Raw genomic sequence first — 21,539 nt, 5'->3', positions numbered from 1 at the left:
CTCAACAGACTCCAAACTCTCCTGAAAGTTAGTCTTTCTGTTTTAAACGTGGTTACTCAATGTTCCTGGTTTATGAAGTGTAGCAAACGTCTAATTTATATTCTTGCCACCACATTAAAAAGATTTGTGGAAGTTAATCTTTAAGCACCTCTGAACGCACGATAGGCACACACTAGGCCAAATGACTTATTCAGACCAATGAAACAGCCGCATGGGACGGACAGCCGGAAGGGTCAGGGCAATAAGAGGCGGGCTCGCGCCCCGAAGACTGAGTCCTGCTTGTCAGAGTGCAGTGTGCAGAGCGGCGCCAACGCACTGTAGTCACAGCAGTGGCAAGTGCAGATGCGAGCGTCCATGGATAGCCAGAGCAGCTGACAGGGCCCCGAATCGACAATCAAACCATCCATCACCAGAGGTAAGAAATAAAGGTGGTCTTCCTAGGGGAAGCTGGGCTTGGCGATACTGACACAGTGTATCCCTTTAAAAAGCGAACACTTCATCAGTGCATATGTATGTTGTTATGGAAGATAGTATATGCAGTAACAGGTACAAAAGACTTAGGCACTTTGCCTAATTTTAAATGCTGCAGTTTAAGACATGATAGATTTTGTTCTGATAAAAATGTTACAGCAAATTTGCGCTTTCATAAACTGTAAATAATAGAACATTCCAGTTGATCACAATGTTCATTGAGAAAATGGTGATTAGAATTCATTTTTGGGTGTAATTTACTTTAGATCTAGTATTAGGTTTTCTTTGTAAACATTTTCAAAAATCGCTTGTTTGGATGAGATCAATTTCAATAATTGGCAAATCAAAGCATCTCCAATTTCAGTTGTTGTTGGTTGTAATGGTCTTGACAGAGATTGCAATTATTAGCAACAACAGTGCATGCTGCTCGTAGTACTACAGTGGTTGGAGGCATCTGAGGTATTTAAAAGATTGTGTACACTGACATATATTTAATTCCTAAAATATTTGGTAATCATTTATATCTGTAAGTGTTGTGAGTGAACAACCACTTCACAATGGAAGCCAATGATCTCGGAAATTCTTGAGGCACTACAGATTATAAACTGAAAATCGAGCAATATTTAACTGTTATTAAATAGTTAAATGTGTAAAAATGACATATCATAACAACCATCCATTTTTTATAGGGCAATCCGGACTATTATTTTTTTTCTTGAGATTTCGCCTTCCCTATATAAAAATAAATGTTAATCTAAGGACATTATTTGCCAGACTTCCCTGTTTTTCCACCCCTCTTCTTATAATCATTTCTTTCAACAGCTAATTTCACCCCTATCCTAAACTACCACAACTCCGAAGCAAAATCAAATGTTTTTGTTTCTGCTGCTAAACTCAAACCGATTTAGCACGGAAAAATATAAGTTTAAAAAAAACAGAGGATGTTCTAAGAGCAAAAAAGATACCTCATGTGCTAGAATTTCAAATTGATAAGTTTCAAATGTTTTTTATTGCTGCCAGTTTGAAGCATGTGAGTTTGGGAACATGCTGAGGAAAATTCTAGTTTGATCTTAGACGAGATTGTTGGTGTCCAATTGTGTCTCTTGGTTTCAGTAGGTATTTCTGATCCCTTAAAAACATCTCTCAATTTTTATGCTCCTTAGCTAACAACTGGATCTACCCAGAACAACTTTTTAACTGTTCAATGAGAATTTCCACCAGCACCACCCATGTAGTGAAACATAAAGCTACTAATGTCTATGCATTGTTTTTAAACAAATAAGATAATTCTCTCCCGAGTTTATTTTATGACAACTAGTTCACTGCATGTGAGTATTGGTAGATTTTGAAAAGAAACATTGGAGTTTTACTCTTCTTGATGGAAAATTGAGACTTCCTCCTTTGCTGTGGTGCTTTCATGTCCACCACCATCACCCTTGCATCAGATGTCAGTGAGATGTCAGTCCCTCTTCTTCCTCCTTGTCAGGTCTTCGTCTCCGTGCACCATTAGCCTTCACACTTTGTGAACTGGATTGAGACAAACGCACAGATTGTTGTGTAGTAATGAGGCTACAAGACTAGCCATGCGCTGGAGTTTCCTCTAGTTTCCACCAAGTTCACTGATCTGTGAGCTGTGGAGTCATAATCGAGAGTAGAACTCGCACAGTATTCCAGGTACTTTCAGGAAGCAGCAGAATTGCACTCGGTTCAATGCATACCTGATTTGGGTTTGGTCTCTTTGGCTGCTTCACTGTTGTCCCCCCTCCTCGAGGAGCAGAGGGGGAGAGGACGGGCAGCAGATCGCTGCCTGACAGCCCACATATCCGCATTATCCTGTTGCACTATACCTAGTAGGCTGCTTTCTGAGTTTTAATTTAGACCAGGAGAGGCTCAAAGGAATATACCCAAAAATATTGGGCATTTGTTTGCATTTGCATTAATATCTGACAGACTGCATTAGTCACCAACGTGAAAAAGGAGAAGGCGGCAGCACAACAATATTGGTGTAGGTGAGTTGAGCCAGTTCAACAAATTTCTATAGCATTCCCTAAACATTATTGTCTATGGATATTTATCCTTAGAGAGGAACTAAGAGAATACTGTGTGTCCCTAACCAAATCAAGCTACAAGGTGAAAGTTTTTAATTTTAATTATGCGGCTAAATCTCAAAAAGTGGATGTAATGAGCGAGTGACCAGTTGGCAGCAAAGCTATGAAAGGCATACAAATCAACAAAATAACTATCACCACTGCTATTAATATGTTGCAAGTTTTAAGTAATAATCTCATTGTAAAATGTCAACTAAACAAAAATACAATAATCTATACAACTCCTTTTACCTGCAACATTACTGATGATTCAACACATTTTTACAAACCTCTTAAAAATGATTGAGAATCCCTGCAACCTTTTCAATAACCCTTTGAATCACTAGGAGAAAATGCTAAATGTTCAACCAGTCGTTGAAAGCCTAGCTACTACAAGACCTAACAATTTCACAAGCTCACTCAACAATATGGTATAAGTGAAACGTGTACTGATTTCTCCTGATCCTTTGATGCTGGAGCTAATGTTCTGACTTAAAGTGCCTTGATAATACTCATCCTGACTAACTAAAATTTAAAATTCGACCTCAGTAACTATGTAACTAATTCTCTGTGCACTGACGCATTGCTCTGTATTGTACTGCAAAGCCCTAGGGCTTTTTTGTTGGAATCTGTGTACAACCGTTTATAAATAAAGGTCTTCCAAAAATTTTAAAAAAAAAACAATATGGTATAAACTATGACAGAATGATAACTATTGCACAGGTCAGGACCTCAGATTGGTCCCATTCTCTCTAGGCTCTTCTTCAGATTCTGACATTGTCTGCGGTCATGATACCTCAAAGAAATCAGATGTGACAGAGCCTGCAATTTGCCAAGGAGCAAGAGAAGATGCTGTCTGATTTACAGAGCTTATCAATCTCATTAAAAAAACGTATGGTAAACAAATTTACTCGCACCCTTGGTCCATCTACCGCTACTCACTTTTTTCCGAAATGGTCCGAGAGAGGATCATCAGGACAAGACTCCCTCACAATATCCATTACTAATGGCTATGGGAGAAATTAGTTCCATTCTATCACAAATAACTGAAAATGTAGTAAATCAATCTGATTCGATAAACAATCAAACATCCCTCCTCTGTGATATATTAGTTGAATTAAAAACTATTTCAGAAAACTCGTCTCAATTGACTCAGCTTCCAAATCTATTCACTGATCTCACAAACAACTCAGACAATAAAAGGAGGATAGATGATATCATAGACCTGATGCAGATGCTTCTGACAAAAATAGGACAGCAATTAACAGAAAAAATGTATGGAACCATAACAAGCAATAGAACTATTCCATTGAATCAACGTCTCAGATTTTCTATGCAGTTACCCAGTAACAAGGTCACATCTAAAACAGATCCCCAATATCTTTAATACTGTCTGAATGCCGCAACTTGACTAAAGCAATATTTACATCAACCACTCCAACAATATCAATACCCTCTACTGAAAAGTCTCACTAGGAAAACTGTATGTAACCTGTAGTAAAAATATTGCTAAATCCAGTGACTCCAACTGGAATCCTTTAGTGATAGTAACGGGGGAGGAGTTTCATCCCTACCCCAGTAAAAAAAATGTGGAAGAACTTAGACAGCGCAACAAAAAACTCAACAACAAGACTAATACATTCACAAAAAATAAACAGAACACAGCATCACAGGCGCTATTTCCAACCGTTTTACAAAAAGGTCAATCTTTCAAACATGATCTATTAGTTGTATCAGAAGTCTCCAGGGGACTAGCACCATTGACGTTATCCCCGAATATACCTTAGAAATTAACAAGCCTCTAATAAGCATCAATTCTTCATGTTTGACTGAATCAGCTTCAACATCTGAGGGAGAAACATCTGCTGTCTCATCAGGTATAACAACTTTGACTCTGAACAAAAAATGGCAAACTCTGAGGCTAAAACAAATCAGCATCCATGAGAACCTAAAGAATAAACTTACCCAATGTCTTGAAAAGGCTTTCAACAATATTGCTAAATCTATCCCACTAATTAAACCGCATTATCAACTGAATACCATCTGAAGGCATTTGCAATACAGGCTTCAATTTAAATCATATCATACTGATGACCAACTGGCCTGCAGCCAGTTATTAATCCAGCTACTTCTAGGAACTAAATTAGCTCCCCACTTTCTTACTGAATCATAAACACAAAGACAGTTCACCCATTTATATAGAAAGAGCAGCTCAAAATGATCTCTATCAGGTACCATTCACACCACTTCATCCGTACAAATCAACATTTGTAGTTATAAAGAAACGAAACAAGAAAGCAATTAGATTTATTTCCAGCCTATTATCCAGAATTCATCCATAATTCCCTAAATCGCCAGAACATCCTAAAAATATTTAAACTGTTTCCACAGTTTAAGTATTTAACATCAGGTTTGTATGTCTGAAAGAATCTCTTCAACCATAATGTCATACAAACATGTGTATCTACAATACAGTGATTTGCATCATTCTGTAAATGCCCCTACTTGATTTTCCAATGCAGACAGTTGTTTACTTCTGGATAAGAGGGAATCTATCAAGGTGAACATTCATTTTTAATGCTAACCTTAACATCTTCTCATAGCATAGTCGAAATTGCCCAAATCTGCCCTGTTTACTTAGCAAGATCCAAGGAGAAATCTAATTAGAACTTCATCCTATGGTTTAGCACAGATGTGCCACACAAGTATTCCTATCACCAAATATAATGAACATCAATCTCGGTAGCAGCTATAAATAATATTTCTACCATAAACATCATAACCAGCAAAACAATGTCGCTCTAAGAACGGATCCAACAAACATTGTAAGTAGTTACAAATTATTTTCATGATGTTTCAAAAAAAAATCCCAGCATAGGGAATGTCTAAAACTCTATATTTTAGCATCGTTATTTCATCGCCGGTTTTTTTAGACTGAACATACATGTGAATATCATATTTTTCTCTGGAGAAGTATCCTCTTTTAAACTTCAAGCAAGGGCGGATCTCAACAGGGACATTCCCCCTTCAGAGGTGAAGACCACGGATTGGGTAATAGTAATACTGTTAGTTTGCCGTGATGTAATGGTTCAATAACAATCCCTGCGTCAGTTCCGGATTACACAATGGACAAAGTTGGCACCGGCCTATGGGCCCCACTCCTTTTACTGCCCTGACGACAACAGAAGAAAATACAATTTACAGTACGTGATAAAGGATGAAAATACAATTTACAGTACGTGATAAAGGATGAAAATACAATTTACAGTACGTGATAAAGGATGAAAATACAATTTACAGTACGTGATAAAGGATGAAAATACAATTTACAGTACGTGATAAAGGATGAAAATACAATTTACAGTACATAAACCTGAGACATCAGATTCCCATAACAGTTTGTCTCTTAAAAGCTCATCTTCTTACAGCTGTCAGTTTGTAAAATAAATCCGGTGCATGTATACTGGTAGATAATTTGCGAGCGGGGCCCTGAAGTTTTGACGGCCTAGGGGCCTCCACAGGGTTTAATCCGGTACTGCCCTGTGTAGTAAAAAAAAAGATATGGTTATTTATTTAGTAGTTGGCTGAGTGAAGTACTGTGCCCTACTAATCTGTCTCTCCAACAGGCGTCAAGAATGTACAAGTGCATTTCAATTATTATTATTAGTATAGTTAATATTAGTATTAATAATAATTGCTGTAATGATAGCAACCATTATTAATCATAATAATAATAGTGGTAGTAGTAGTAGCAGAAGGCTGCAGCACCAGGGATGCAAGAAGCAAGAAGGCTCAGCGAGTGAAGTATTTGCTGTTGACATCTTACATGACTTGCAGGTCACAAGCTTGAATGCCAGCAGGAGTACCTCAGCCCAGCATCCATCCAAGGTCAATGGACTGAGTACCATTGAATTACTTGGAACACTTAATACTTCTGTATTAGGCACTGCATAAACAGTCTAGTTAGTATTATTAGGAATGGAGAGAGCATAGAATGGAAAGAGATCTGCAAAGAGCATGAAAACCAATCTACTTTCGGGAGTAATGACACCGAACTGTACCTCATACGGATATATGAACTTGGAATTCTTTGGTGAATTGCAATATTGTGATCACACATAGGTGTTGTTATTGTTATTATTAGTTTTGTAATGATAATAATAATGCCAAGAATGCATTATCATTGTTATGCTTTATATTGGTAATCTATTTTACCTTTCTTTTTATTGCCTTGAGGGTTTCTTTCTATTTTGATTATTTTCATTTCTCCATCCCTACTTGCTTTTTAGATTTTACTTACTTTATTTCTTCTTTCATCTTTTAATCATCTTTATTTTATGTGCTGCGCTTGCACATATGCGCCTCCTGTACGCTATCACATTGGCACTCACTGTGCCAGATGAGCATCAATGCCCGCCTACACCAGCTGCATAGAAATATTTTACTTGGTTTCAGCCCACGCAGACCCGAGACCACTCTATATTAATTCAAAGTGCATGGGAAAATGAAGATCATGTGCTGACGCAGGGCCAGTCGTTGCTCAAAAGTGCCCCCAGAAACCAATGTTGGTGCCCCTTCGAATCCTCTCCCCTCACTTCTCCCCCTTTCTCACGGTTACACTTCTCTTTTCTAAGCGCTGTGTACAATAGGCTTTACTGTGACATAAGGTAACAGGGCTGTTTTTTTGCTTTGCTTTGTGTGAGAATGAGAAGCGTACTCTGCTCTCTGACCACTGTTGAATGTTGTACCCATAACGGCTGCACAGCACCAACACACACTCCTGAGGGTAGCTGTGCGCTTTGTAAATATCATCCATTCATTCATTCATGAATAAAATATTCCTTGCTGCTATTGTAACCATCCCTTTATCAGCCGATCCCGAGCAGTGGGTGCCCAGGAGCGAGCTTGCGTGAGAAACAGGGCAATATTGAGGCCCAAGTCCTCTGTACGTGGCTGAAAGAAGGAATAATTTGCATGTCGCTCACTCATTCTCACACCTGTCCCAGACTTGCTGGGCGATGCCCTACATAAAACGTCTCTAACAGCATCGCAATCAACTGTCCTATGGAACATGAATTTCCACGTGAAATGTTGAGCTCCTGCTTATTTATGGAAAAGGGCGTTAAGGGATGCAAGCAAAGCAGGGGCCTCTAGAACAGACCACGCAAGGCCAGATCTACTAAAGTAGTATAACCTTGCGGTGTGTGAAATCAAAGTGCCAAATGGAGTCAGGGACAAGCAATGGCCAACGGAAATATTGCATATTTTCACGCATTACATGTGAAACTTTACATTTAGACATTCTACACAGTGTGAACGTTGGCTGTGTCTAGACTGATTTGCATATGGCTGGGTTCCAACTGGAATGGCATGAAGAGCAAAAAAAACGATGGATTTAGGCCCAGATCTCTGCACTGGGGTGAATGTATGACATTGCTCTACATTCTGTCCATCAATTGTTCATTTTGCATTTGTCACCCCGAGTGGGACGGGTATGCCCAGACGTGGGTCCCGTGCTCTCCATGCCACTGGAGTCAAGCTTTCCTGGCTGATGAGGGGTGAAACCCAGAAACCGGTCCTAGAATGCTTATTTCCAGTCCTGGGAAGACCTGGCCTGGTAGTTCAGGCAGGACTGCTCCCATTGGGCGCAGTGTCAAGAATGATTTGCATATGGCTGGGTTAAAACTGGAATGGCAAGCGGAGAAAAAAAACGATGGTTTTAGGCCCCGATCTCTGTAATGGGGTGAGTGTATGGCATTGTTCTGCATTCTGTCCATCAATTGTTCTTTTTGCATTGGCAGTGACTAGGCATAGAAATTTGTACTTGAGCGAGTGCCATAAAAAAAAATTATATATATATATATATATATATATATATATTCACAGAAAAAACCATAGGTTATAGTGGATATATAGTTAGGAATTTGCATTTACAAAACCTTGAAAATTCAATGAAAAAACCATTGGTTTTAGGCCATATATAGTTAGGGATTTGCATTTACAAAACCTTATTTTACTCGCATAAAACCATTGAAATTCCATATATAGTTAGATGCGCTAACTATATATCGCGCACCCGCAATCCACTGCTGATGATGTCACATATTACATCATTCATGACATGGTCAGTGACATCACTGATGACATCACTGATCACAACATCCAGTGACTGTATGTTTCTGTAAAGTTAAAATATGTCTTACATATTGAAGAATGAGTGGATGTATAAATGTCTGGATGAAGGATTTAGTAGGTGCATGACTGATTGTATGAGGGAGTGATTAAATGTGTCTCACTGAGTGCATGGGTTAGTGATTAAACTGTATTAATTTGTGCATCATTATATCTGTTGTTCTATGAAGTGCTGCATGTGTTAATCAGTAGCTATATGAGTAACTATATGGGTTATTGATTGGTTGCCTAAGTATTTCTATGGGAGAGTAAGTGTGTGTGTGGGGGTGGCTGGGAGGTGTGTGACTCTGTGCATAGATGTGTGAGCAGTTGATTCACTAGATGTATGGTTTCAAAAGTGCATGTGGAAACAGCTGTATGGGCAGTTGACTGTGTGCATGAGTGTATTGGTGAGTGAATGGATATCTCAGTGCTACATGTCAAAGTAAGTACATATGTAAAACACACTCCATGTGAGAGTTGACATATATAAATAACTGCATTAGAGCCAGTGAATGTGTGAGTGGCTGTATGGATCATTGTGAACTTTTATTAGGGATTATATAAGAGAGTAAATATGTGTTAGAATATGTTTCAATAAGTAAGGTGTGTATAACTGTATAGTTGAGGAATTGGAGGTGTGATTGATTCTTTGCATGACTGTCTAGGTGTATGAGTAACTCCATGGATGAGTGACAATCTGTGAGTGTCTGTTTTCACTGAGTGTATCTAAGGATATATCAGAGTCTGTAGAGGTTCATCGTATTAACACATGAATGATGTCATCTGTGATGTTGTCAGTGATGTCATTTGAGTTGTCATCAGTGATGTCATCAGTGATGTCATTTGAGATGTCATCAGTGATGCCATTTGAGTTGTCATCAGTGATGTCATCAGTGATGTCACTGACCATGTCATGAATGATGTAATATGTGACATCATCAGCAGTGGATTGCGGGTGCGCGATATATAGTTAGCGCATCTAACTATATATGGAATTTCAATGGTTTTATGCGAGTAAAATAAGGTTTTGTAAATGCAAATCCCTAACTATATATGGCCTAAAACCAATGGTTTTTTCATTGAATTTTCAAGGTTTTGTAAATGCAAATTCCTAACTATATATCCACTATAACCTATGGTTTTTTCTGTGAATTTCATTGGTTTTTTAATAGCAAATATGAAAAGCTTTAAAATGTCAAGTACGTGATAGATAAAAACATTTTCGTATTTATGCACGCTGATGTGCTTTGAACGCTGCACCCCCCCCCCCTCTTTTCTCTTAGTAGTACTCTCTCTTTGCAAATAGTGAACAGTAGTTAACGCAGGCCTTTGCCCCCGTTGTAATCCGTCGTGCCTGCTTGTCTCTCCATTTGATTGATTGTTATCCAAGCATTTACTGTTTTAGAATTGGTTCTCTTTGGATCATTCTCTATTTACAAACAAGCACAAAGTCGCAATACTCTGTTTAGTCTTTGCAGATAGTGAAAAATCGTGTAATAAAATAAAAGTAATCGAGCAAAATCAGTAGGCCACTAATTGGATCTCTTTTTGACCTCGCTAAAATAGAAATATTAGGAACAACCCTTCATGAGAAATACGAAAATAGTGAGATGAACTGAGCTCCACACCATGAGGGCTGCAAGACAGCTCGACTCCGTCACCCACCCCGCCCGAAATAACGACAAACCCTATGCAAATATTAAAAATATAGACAACACACCAGCAAAGAAACAGGGTAAAACATTTTATTAAATAACTATTTACATAACTATTTTATTTTTTTTATTGCCCGATCCGGCTAGCTCAATCGATCGAGCATGAAACTCATGCACTCTGATAGCAAGCGTTGCTACTGATGCTATGCAGACCAAAACTGGTTTTCAGTTTGTACATTTTTCTAGATTTTTCAATCCAAGGTTGGTTGACTTTGTAGAACGATGGCTTCAGATTTTCAACATACGGTGTGGTGGCGCGGACTGGGAGGGGGCGCTTCGCTCCTGCCCCCTCCCCCAAGTAAGATTTTCATACGTGAAAGTACGTTAATGGTTTTGGTCCCTGAGTTGCTTCAATGTCAATGCCATTCTCAAATGGCATAAGTTCTGGATGTTGGGTGCCATAGTTAAGAGTTCTGAGCAGTGCTTGTAACACTGTCTGAAGCTTATTTCCACCTACTGCAGCTTCACTATTCTCAAAGTAAGTGAGTGTCGTTTGTGGACCTGACTGCATTAGAAAACAATGTGATATGTTACCTTCCTAAACAGCTTGACGGAGGCCCCTGAGGGGCGGTGTGATGGCCATGGACTCGGAGAAGACGCTTGGCTCCGACACCCTCCCCAAGTCTTATAGCACTGGTTTAGCCTGAGATCGCCCCCGACATAGGCGGCCGGCTCCCGGGGTCCGGCGGAACTTTTTGCCTTTTGATGACTCTTCAATTCTGGACCTTGTCCCACAATCCGTTTGACCTGAAGACACGCTGTAGTGGGGCGCCCCTTTACCGTTTCAGTTGCCATTCCGCCCGCTTTTGCTACACTGTGCCTCTTCCGCCATTCAGCTGTTTACCGCCCGCTCTTGCGACTACAGCGTCTCGCTCATCATGTAGTTGAGTTGCTCACACTCTTGCGGTGCAGCGATAGGCGGCTGCCACAGGACTCTCAAAATGGCGGCCGGCTCTTCGGTTTTGGGCCTGGTCCACTAAAATGGCCCTGGGACACCTTTGAACTCGGACGCTTCCCTGATAGGGCTTGGGTCCCATTCTCGAAAGCGTCCCCTCAGCCGTGAAGATTCTACAAAAGTCTTGGGGGCCTCCGACTCCCGCAGGCTTCTGGTGGGGAGCGGCTGCCATGATTGCTCGTGGAATGGCCACGACGGAGCTACGAGATGGTAGTGCTCTCATGCTGACGCCAGCTTTAGTCTGAAACATCCAGAAACACTGTAGACTACCAATTCGATCAGTTCCGGTAGCGCCCCAACATGACCCGGAAGAGAAGAACTTGCCCTCCCCTCTTTGACTGATGGTTCTTGTTGCCTGTCCCCTCTGTTGTCATTTAACAGAACTTTTTGGACTGCTGAAAAGGGTTGTGTTCCGAACGCTGGTTGGTGGAGACATTTTGACTATATTCTTGACCTACGTTGTCGCGTAATGCGTTATATGACACGCCGCGTTAGCGCACCCGGAAGTGATCCGAGGCGCGGCGCGCAGTGCGTAACGTAAGCATAACAGGTCATGTGACTTGTTAATAAAACTTTTCATTGGTTCATTTTACTTTTGTTATTTTAATGATGAAAAGCTTGGTCATATGACCTAAAAATTACGCTTTTTATTGTTTTCGAACATTATTTTTTTTTAAACATATGTTATAATATTCCAGGCTAATGTACTTTCCCGGAAAATTTACAACTGTCCTGCAAGTAAAATATATTCCTTTTTCGAGAAAAAGGGCGTTTCTTCCTTCCATGACGGAGCCGTTGAGTAAAAGAGATTCGGCCTGCTGTCTTAGTCACCGATACGCCTGATTATCAGATTCTTATCGATCACTTTATGTTGCAGAAATGAAAAACACAACTGCCCTTGACCATTTATCTTTACTGCGTTCCTACATATTATACCTTTTATCCGTCATGTAATTGGACTGCTTTATTTCACTTGCCTTTTACTGATTCGAAAACAGTGACTAAAAGTAAAAACTTTACCAATGTAAATACTACTACCGTGTTTTGTTTTAAAAACCTTTATTGTGAAAATGTCAGTATACAAATACGGGCCTATAACCACGTGGGCCGGCCACGGAGCAAACTGAAATCGTATATGATGAGGAGACATTTACACTGTAGAGGAACGTAACGAGCGGGCCATTAGGTTGCAAGAAAAAAGGTGTCTAACAGTTGCGGAATCGGTGGACGTACATTTTGTAATTAAAATACGACAGGGCCACTTACAATAACATTTTCTAGATATACATTTGCGGGCAAGGAGTTACGAGTCCCATTTATACCGGCGCCATTTTGGGCGAGGCCGGGCAGGTCCAAGATATAGTCAAAATGTCTCCACCAACCATCGGCCAGACCAGAACCCCTTTCGGCCCTTTATGCTACAAGATGGTGTCTTCCATTCAGAAAATATTGTTGGCAGCATTTTGAAAGGAAACAGAAACAGCCGTTCTCCTAGTGAGTTTCACATTGTTACATTTAGGAAGAATGTTGAAGAGTAGTATGTGGAAAATCTGAAGCCATTTTTCTACAAACTCCCAATCAGACTTGGATGGAAAAAAAAATCCTGAAGAATGTACAAACTGAAAACCAATTTTTGTCTGTATAGCATCAACAGCAACGCTTGAGTCCGCTTTGTGTCAAGCCGCCATTTTCATTCAATCAATAGCGTCCCCCTGCACACATTCAGGGACCTGGTCGTGTCTTCAGATGAAACGGATTGTAGGAAAAGAAGCAGAAAGGAAAAGGAAAAAAGTTCCGCCGGACCTCGGGAGCCGGCCGCCTATGTCATGTGCGACCTTTGGCCACACCAGGGCAATAGTGAAGCTGCAGCAGGTGCAAATAAGCTTCAGACAGTCTTACAAGCACTGCTCAGAACTCTCAACTGAGGCACTCAACATCCAGGACTTGCCATTCGGATCTTGGCGCCTTGTGCTGGTTCCGACCTATTCACACATCGGTCCACTACTGACATCACCTCATAAGCCAACGGGGCACCCCACGCCGACTTTCGGCGCAGCATTGTAGGATGGCCACACCAGTGCGGCAACTTGCTGGACACAACCTCGGTGCCATCCGGATCTCGGCGCGTTCGACTCACTATACCGCAAGAGTGACCGCAACTCAGCTGGACACGCCGTCTTTCGGCGCAGCATTGTAGGATGGCCACACCAGTGCGGCAATTTGCTGGACACCACCTCGGTGCCATCCGGATCTCGGCGCGTTCGAGTCACTGTACCGCAAGAGTGACCGCAACTCAGCTGGACACGCCGTCTTTCGGCGCAGCATTGTAGGATGGCCACACCAGTGCGGCAATTTGCTGGACACCACCTCGGTGCCATCCGGATCTCGACGCGTTGTGCTGCCTTCGGCCTATTCGCACATCGGTCCGCTACTGACGCCGCCTCACGTGCCAACGGATTTTCTACGCTTTTTGTAGCCCTATGCCGCATAACAGGTCATGTGACTTGTTTATAAAACTTTTCATTGGATCATTTTACTTTTGGTTTCCTAAAGATGGAAGGCTTGGTCATATGACCTAAAAATAACACTTTTCATTGGTTTAGAAATTTTTTTTTTCCCAAATGATGAAAGCCCTACCTTGTTTCTGGATCATTCAGACTGAAGCTGGCGTCAGCATGAGAGCACCACCATCTCGTGGCTCCGTCGTGGTCATTCCGCGAGCAATCATGGCAGCCGCTCCCCACCGGAAGCCTGCGGGAGTCGGGGGCCCCCAAGACTTTTGTATAATCTTCACGGCTGAGGGGACGCTTTTCGAGAATGGAGCCCAAGCCCTAGCAGGCAAGCGTCCGAGTTCCAAGGTGTCCCAGGGCCATTTCAGTGGACCAGGCCCAAAACCGAAGAGCCGTCCGCCATTTTAAGAGTCATGTGGCAGGCGCCTATCGCTGCACTGCAAGAGTGGGAGCAACTCAACAACATGGTGAGCGAGACGCTGTAGCCGCAAGAGCGGGCGCAACTCAGCTGGATGGCCGCCACCTGGGGAGGCCCGTTCACGCCGCCTCCCCCACGCCCCCCCCCCCCCCCCCCCCGGGCCGCCGCACGCAAATTTTCGGAGCAGCATTGTAGGATACCAAAACCAGTGCGGCAGTTTACTGGACATCACCTGGGTGCCATCAACATCTCAGCGCGTTCTGCTGCCTTGGGACTATTCGCACAACAGACCGCTACTGACGAGGCCTCCCCCCGCCCCACCCGGGACACCCCACGCCAATTTTCGGAGCAGCATTGTAGGATCCCAAAAACCAGTGCGGCACCCAGGTGACATCACCTGGGTGCCGTCCAGAACTCAGCACGTTGTGCTGCCTTGGGACTATTCGCACAAAAGACAGCTTCTGACCATTGTTGCTTTTTTGAGTGAAAAATGTTTAAATGTTTTTACAGTTTTTGTTCCGTTCATTATAGTTAAAAGTTAATAAAGTTTTAAAATCTAACTTTGTTGGAGTGCTATATATGTTTAAAAAATCGGGTGAATGGGGCCTTGAATCGGGTTATTGTCATGTGTGGGCTTTGCAAGTGTACTGCTACAAGATCGGACATTTCAAACTCAAATGCACGTTCTTTTTCTTACCTTTCCGAAGCATGGAGCGCAATAGCAGGCAGAGAAAGGGTGATGCACGTGTTGAACACTGCCTGGCCTGGCAAGTTGCTGGCAGTGCCCCCCCCGCCCGCTCCTGAAAGAGGGCACACACACACCGCCGCCCGGAGTACTTCACAAATCTTTAAAAGACCATGCGCTTGTTCATGAGGCTTAAATGGTTTATCACCCCTTCTAGAACCCCTGCATCGACTCTCTGACGTTTCCTGGAAGAATTAGCACGTAACACAATACCAAGCCCTGTCAGCTGAAACCCCCGAGAAATCATGGGGCATATTATCAAGGGGGTTTATTTCCGCTTTTTTGGCTTTAAAAGCCAAAAAAAAAAGAGATAAAATTATCTCCCTATTACCAAGCTGTCGCTAACACCAGTTAGTGACAGCTAAAAGGAGATAGCGACCATCTTGGGCCCCGCTTTGCATATCAGTGATATTTATCACTAATGACATGCAAAGTGGGCGTGCCAAGATTTTAGCGACTGGAAACAGTCCCTAACCATCGCTATCTCCTATTACCAACTTTTGGAGATATTCGCGCTAAGCGCGAATATCTCCAAAACCTAACACCTGCCCTGAGCAGTTTTAGCCATGTTATCCAATGGGAAGTGGATAACATTGCTAAGAGCATTTGCTGGATAATGCATGAATATCGCTGACTTTTCAACGATATTCATGCATTGCGGCCGTTTTTTATCGCATTTGCGATAAACCTTGCTAATAGCAAGGTTTATGTGCGATAAAATTCGCCGATGTGCGGCGATAAATTTTGTCTCTAAACAAGTTAGAGACAAAAATTATCGCTAGTTGTTGGTAATATGCCCCCGGGTTTTTGCTTGCAGGAATCGGGAGGCGGGAGACTAGCACTGAAATCAGTAGTCTCACGCCTGAATCGGGAGGGTTGGCATGTCTGGATACTCTACAGCTGGGGCCATAAACTACATCCGCAGGGCTAGGTGATAGCCTCGGTCCGGCCTGGACAATCGGACACAGAGGAAGAGGAGTGTCAGAGGGTGCGGTAGTGAATAGGGTGAAAGGGAGGTGTCGGGCGGGCACAGGGTGTGATTCTCAGAGAAGAGCAGCGCAGATGGGGGGAAGTATATGGCCCATGCATGAGAGAAAGAGCGGGGGTGACCAGTGCGTGGGGGAGATGCTTGCGAGGGTGGGGAGCCATGCTGAGGATCGGCGGCGTGCAGAGAGTGGCCCTGGTCAAGGCATCTAAAATGGCTGCCGTGCACGACAAAATTGTGGCATTGGACAAAAACGCAAGATGGCGCAGACAATGTTTATCAATAAGGATTCATTTATAACAAAATATTTACTCGCAGTGACAAAATGGTGGTCAACACTTCCTGATTTCCATCGAATCGAACGTTAACAAACGTCACGCAGCAAAAAAAAAAAAAAAGCTCACGCACAGAGCAGTTTTTAGCCATGTTATCCAATGGAAGGTGGATAACATGGCTAAGAGCATTTGCTGGATAATGCATGAATATCGCTGACTTTTCAGCGATATTCATGCATTGTGGCCGATGTACGGCGATAATTTTTGTCTCTAAACAATTAAAACGAAGCACAAAATGGCGAATTCCCGTTTCGCTACCAGTTTGCGGCCCAGTTCGCGGCCCGTGAAGCGCTTCTACCGTGAAAAATCATTTTTTTTTTATTTTCCCCACGGGACCCTTTAATAACCCCAACAACATTCCTAGGGGGTCAAGAGGGGTATACCTTGCCCCCTTTCAATAAATTCCCCCTTCGTTTTTCACCTCTTCTTCTCTCTCGATCCTACCGAGAGATAAGATGGCGGCCGCTCCGGACTGTTTAGAATGTTGACAGACACCGGAGAGCCAATCAGCTTTCTGCGCGCAAAGTTCCGTTTCGCGAAAAGTAAGCGGACCGGATCGCTGCCCGGAGCGCTGTTACAGATATATATCTTGTTTTGAACGTTAATTTCTCAAAAACTACTGGAGCACATATATTGAGACCTAGCAAAGGCACATCGGGCTAACAGTCCCTACAATTTTGCCAAGTTTCGTGCAAATACATTCAGCCGTTCGAGCTAAAAGTGAGTCCAACCGCCCTATGGAAATTAACATGGGAAAAACGCGTTTTGGGACCCCCCTTTTTTCTCGGCCCCCCCTCGACAAAACCCCCCCAAATTTTCAAGGGCTGCTCAGATACAAAATGTGCCATTTTCCTGAAAATTTCAGCCGATATATATATATATATATATTTTTTTTTTGGGGGGGGGGATGGCACTCGCTCAAGTACAAATTAGTTTTATCACATTGTTTTTTGTAAAGGTTTTAATGAACCATACACAATATATATTGTTATGGTTCATTAAAACCTTTACAAAAAACAATGTTATAAAACCAATCCATATTACAAAAATCGATCTTAGATGGTATAAAAACAAGTTTAAAATAAATACATACAATAGAACATTAATTTTCAAGTGTCATCAGATGCTAGCAGCAGTATAATTACATCTAACAGCCGTAACTGGGAGCAGAAGCTTAGGTGTAGCAGCTAGTTGTTCATTGGACTGGGCTTCCTGGGGAGCCACCTGAGGGCCTAAACCTTTTATATGGAAGATGGATAAATTTTTTCACTCAGACATTTAGAACCGTGTTTTCTGGGTTAAGCGCTGCTATAATGCTCTGCGAATGCTTTCTGTACAAATTGCAGACCAGACAAATGTCATGCTTTGCCACATTTGTGCTGCGGCACAATGCGTAGCGTGGGGCTTAAACAGTATTTTGAGCGCTGTTTACAATGTTATTTTTAATATTTTTCATGACCCGGGAGCCAGAGCTGTAGAGTTTCAACCTCAAACACACTCCCTCATTTTTAGTAACTCTGGACCATAGTACACTTAGGTTCATGTGCACTATCTCCCCCCGCAGTCACCAAGGTAAGGAAGACACCCCCGAAATGTTTAGACTTTGGAATACTACAAGTGAGATTGTCCTATGACGACTAAAATTAACAATAATAACAAAATAATAATGATAACAATAATAGTAGTAATAATAATAATGGTTATAATACTGTGTACGTTTCTAATAACATAGAAAAGGATAGAGGGCGACATTTGCCTTGTTAGCAAATGTAACTCTGACCTGTAGGTTACCAACAGATCACTGGAGCAGGAAAGCAATGAACTGCATGAATAAACTGCAAAACTAGAAATCCAGTGATTTCAATTTATGGTTAACAAAAAACCTGAAGATTCATGCATCATTTGATCTACTCTGTTTTCAAAGTAACATTTCTATAGGGGCATGCTGCTTTAGCTCCCACAAATGTACCGCTTATGAAACAATTTATGGTCCTACAACTTAAAGAGGCATTAATTCAGCAATAACCTATGTTATCCCAGCCTTGTAAACTTGAGCGATTAGAGATGGTATCTTCATCTATTATCTATAGAAAAAAAGATTCAGCATTACCAGCACTCAAAGCACCCACTCGGTTAACACCTCCCAGAAGCAAACTCTCTGGGTGCAACCGGTCACTCACAGGGTTGTAGTAAATGTTGTGCCTGTGTTTACCCTAGCACCTGTCAAGGGATGAGGTCAAGTCGCACTCACTCGTGTTTGTGTGGGAAAGTAACACCAGGATATATGTGGTGGTAAATGCATGGCAAGCCCACGAGGATAGGTCACTTATGCACGCAAATGAGCATAAGTACAGTTAGTTAGCCCTGCTCGGCAAATGAGGTGCAAAAACATTGGTTTGATGTAACTTGCACTTAATTATATCAATTGTCCCGAAAGTACCATAAAATAGTTGAAAGCTTCAAAATTACAGTCATAAATATATGCCCTCATTTGATGAATGACAATTTTTGAATAGCTATGAGTGATTTTCTCTCATGGCTCACATTAGTTGACCTGTAGAATCTCTCAGGAATTGTCTTCTCTGGCTTTTTCACCTAGTGTCACATTGATTTTTGACAGTGGTCAATGCCAAGATGTCATAGTTCATAGACTAGACTAACTAATGGATATGATAGTGTTAGGAGACATTGTAAACACTTTGGGCTATATTCACAAACTGCATTTTGTAGTGTGTAAAGTAGTACTATAGTAGTACTACAAAATGCAACTCACAAACCTGTGAGCGTTAATCTCCACCTCCACATCAATAAATAAATAAAATATATTCAATTAATTCACAATAATATTTAACATATACATATTTTGCTGCTTTAAAATAGTTTAAAAAACTTTAAAACATGTTCCTATACTTTGACATTGGGAGAGCTCCATCCTGCCAATGGAGAACTCTGACTATATGTGAAAAGTTATTAGTCATAACTTTATACAATTCATTTAATTTTGAGGTAAATATTTAATTCATATAACACCACCTAAAGAAAGTCATTGTATTTACGTCATAAATATTGGCAATTGCATAAAGTTATGTATAGAACTAACTTAAATGAATGTAATAATGTTTTTAATTAGTTACATTTCTTTTTAATTTAAAAACGTATTAAAATAGTATAGAATATGTTTTAATTGGTATATACTTTTTAAGCAGTAAATTAAATGTATACATATTTTTAACAAGTCAAAATAAATTAGTTTATTTTAACTTTATTTACTATGGAGTGCTATTTTAAGCTGTGCCTCCATAAATATTTATAGGAGGATGTTGCAGTCACAATGATTGGCCATGGGTGGTAATGGATTTACTCCAGGTTTTAGCTACTACTGCATTGGGTTATTTTGACTATTGTCAAGTAAAGTCAAGTCAAGTCAATAAATTTATATAGCGCGCTACATACCCAGAGGGTCTCAAGGCGCTTGAAGGAGGATGGGGAAATTATTTGTCAAATATCCCCGTTTTAAGTTGCTTTCTGAATGCTAGGTGGTTCTGAGTAAGGCGAAGGTGAGTGGGAAGTGAGTTCCAGGTTTTAGCTGCCAGGTAGGAGAAGGATCTACCTCCCATGGTGGTTTTGTTGATGCGAGGTACAGTGGCCAGGGCTTGGTTAGAGGAACGTAGCTGGCGGGAGGGGGTGTAGAAGGACAGTCGTGTGTTGAGGCATTCAGGTCCGTTTCGTAGAGTGCTTTGTGTGCGTGGGTAAGGAGCCGGAAGGTAATCCTCTTATTGACGGGGAGCCAGTGGAGGTTTTTCAGGTGAGCAGAGATGTGTTCTTTACGTGGGATGTCTAATATGAGCCTGGCTGAAGCGTTCTGGATGCGTTGGAGTTTTTTCTGGAGTTTAGCGGTGGTACCGGCGTAGAGGGTGTTTCCGTAGTCCAGTCGGCTCGTGACCAGGGCGTGGGTGACTGTTTTTCTAGTTTCGGTGGGGATCCAGCGAAATGTTTTTTTGAGCATGCGAAGAATGTTGAAGCAGGATGACGAAACGGCATTGACTTGTCTGTTCATCGAGAGTGAGGAATCCAGGATGACGCCCAGGTTCCGTGCGTGGTCCGTCGGGATGGGTGCTTTTCCAAGGGCCTCTGGCCACCAAGAGTCGTCCCAGGCGGAGGGGGAGGTGCCTAGGATGAGGACTTCTGTTTTGTCTGAGTTCAGTTTCAGACGGCTGTGCTTCATCCATTCTGCTACTTCTTTCATTCCTTCATGCAGGTTGGTTTTGGCAGTGTTAGGGTCTCTGGTGAGTGATAGGATCAGTTGAGTGTCGTCGGCGTAGGAGATGATGTTGAGGTTGTGTTGGCGTGCGATGACCGCGAGGGGGCTCATGTATACGTTGAAGAGGGTGGGGCTGAGTGAAGATCCTTGAGGTACGCCGCAGATGACTTCAGTGGCCTCGGACTTGAATGGTGGAAGGCGGACTCTCTGGGTTCTTCCGGTGAAGAACGAGGTGATCCATTCCAGTGCTTTTCCTTGGATTCCGACGTTTCTGAGGCGTTGTAAAAGGGTGCTATGACAGACCGTGTCGAAGGCTGCGGAGAGGTCGAGGAGGATGAGGGCGACTGTGTCTCCATTGTCCAGTAGATTTCGAATATCGTCTGTTGCTGCGATGAGGGCGGTTTCAGTGCTGTGCTTGGCTCGGAAGCCGGATTGTGAGGAGTCGAGGGATTTGTTGGTTTCGAGGAATGCGGCGAGCTGGTTGTTGACCGCTTTCTCGATGACTTTGGCCGGGAAAGGAAGGAGTGAGATAGGGCGGTAGTTTTTGAGTTCGGTGGGGTCAGCTGTGGGTTTTTTCAGGAGGGCGCTGAGTTCGGCATGTTTCCAGCTTTCCGGGAAGGTTGCGGAGTTGAAGGAGCAATTGATGACGTCTCGGAGGTGTGGTGCTATGATGGAGTCTGCTTTGTTAAAGATGTGGTGAGGGCATGGGTCTGTGGGGGATCCTGAGTGGATGGAGTTCATCAGACGGATGGTGTCGTCAGTGGAGATTGGCTTCCAGTCATTGAGGATGTTCAGGGGGGGTGGGGGTCCTGCAGGGGGTAGGGTGGGTTGGTCTTTGGGTTGGTTGTCGAAGCTGTTGTGGATGTCTGCAATTTTGCTGTGG

At 42.3% G+C, this 21,539-nt stretch overlaps 1 protein-coding gene across 1 annotated transcript in view; it reads left to right on the top strand.

The window, feature by feature from the left end:
- Nucleotides 1–270: 270 nt before the first annotated feature.
- Nucleotides 271–21,539, top strand: part of SLC12A1 (solute carrier family 12 member 1) — a 436,328-nt gene continuing 415,059 nt past the window's right edge. The window contains exon 1 of the mRNA XM_086958279.1: nucleotides 271–415. The gene's annotated coding sequence lies outside the window, so the exon portion shown is untranslated. The remainder of the gene's footprint in view (nucleotides 416–21,539) is intronic.

Source organism: Lissotriton vulgaris, chromosome 2_1, assembly GCF_964263255.1.
Source record: "Lissotriton vulgaris chromosome 2_1, aLisVul1.2, whole genome shotgun sequence".
Lineage (NCBI taxonomy): Eukaryota > Metazoa > Chordata > Amphibia > Caudata > Salamandridae > Lissotriton > Lissotriton vulgaris.
The sequence above is the reverse complement of the archived record's forward strand: the minus strand, read 5'-3'. Positions and strand labels throughout refer to the sequence as shown.